Source organism: Perkinsus marinus (genome assembly GCF_000006405.1).
Source record: "Perkinsus marinus ATCC 50983 genomic scaffold scf_1104296956224, whole genome shotgun sequence".
Taxonomy (NCBI): Eukaryota; Perkinsozoa; order Perkinsida; family Perkinsidae; genus Perkinsus; species Perkinsus marinus.
The window spans coordinates 1-945 of record NW_003207552.1 but is presented as its reverse complement, the minus strand read 5'-3'; the positions used below and the strand labels follow the sequence as shown (position 1 = coordinate 945).

The following is a 945-nucleotide window of genomic DNA, read 5'->3' as shown; positions in this document are numbered from 1 at the left end:
AGGCCGCGATACGACACCCAATTCACACAAATCTCACCCCCGCATGGGTTACAGGCGATCGCAACTCACCCAGCTTATACAGAATCAATCAACATACTGACATAAGGTATATTTCTCGGGCGTTTGACCGGGGAGTGGTAACAGTTGTGTGGTGCTTAGAGAAGTGCCCCTTAGAGACTGAACGCAGTGTGTCGACAGTCTCATAGACAGGCAGGAATAGGTTCTATCGAGATTCGAACTCGAGTCGCTGGATTCAAAGTCCAGAGTGCTAACCACTACACTATAGAACCACGAAATGCAATTAGAGAAACTATTTCCGTACTAACATTGTTCAAAAGCCGAGTCCCACAGTAGTTCCTGCAGACTCCGCGGGGTGTCAAAAGCGATCTGTGTGTTTTGCATCTCGTTGTTGCTGTGTTGGCTACCGACCTCTCAGCCGCTCTCCACCCTCACTGGTCCCATCGTGCGGTATTGCCTGCTCTGTTCCCAGCCTTGGCCAGTACCCGCGCCTTCAGATGATCGGATGTGATGACTTCCGCCTTCCCACCCGACCTTAGTGGCACCTTGGGATGGACAGCTGATCACCGGTCAGGCCGCGACACGACACCCAATTCACACAAATCTCACCCCCGCATGGGTTACAGGCGATCGCAACTCACCCAGCTTATACAGAATCAATCAACATACTGACATTAGGTATATTTCTCGGGCGTTTGACCGGGGAGTGGTAACAGTTGTGTGGTGCTTAGAGAAGTGTCCCTTAGAGACTGAACGCAGTGTGTCGACAGTCTCATAGACAGGCAGGAATAGGTTCTATCGAGATTCGAACTCGAGTCGCTGGATTCAAAGTCCACAGTGCTAACCACTACACTATAGAACCACGAAATGCAATTAGAGAAACTATTTCCGTACTAACATTGTTCAAAAGCCGAATCCCACAGTAGT

At 49.8% G+C, this 945-nt stretch overlaps 2 non-coding genes across 2 annotated transcripts; both read right to left on the bottom strand.

The window, feature by feature from the left end:
* Positions 1–218: 218 nt before the first annotated feature.
* Pmar_PMAR019695 lies at positions 219–290 on the bottom strand. Its single transcript has one exon. It is a non-coding gene; the product is annotated as a tRNA-Gln (tRNA).
* A 518-nt stretch (positions 291–808) lies between these two features.
* Pmar_PMAR019694 lies at positions 809–880 on the bottom strand. The gene has a single exon. It is a non-coding gene; the product is annotated as a tRNA-Gln (tRNA).
* Positions 881–945: the final 65 nt, after the last annotated feature.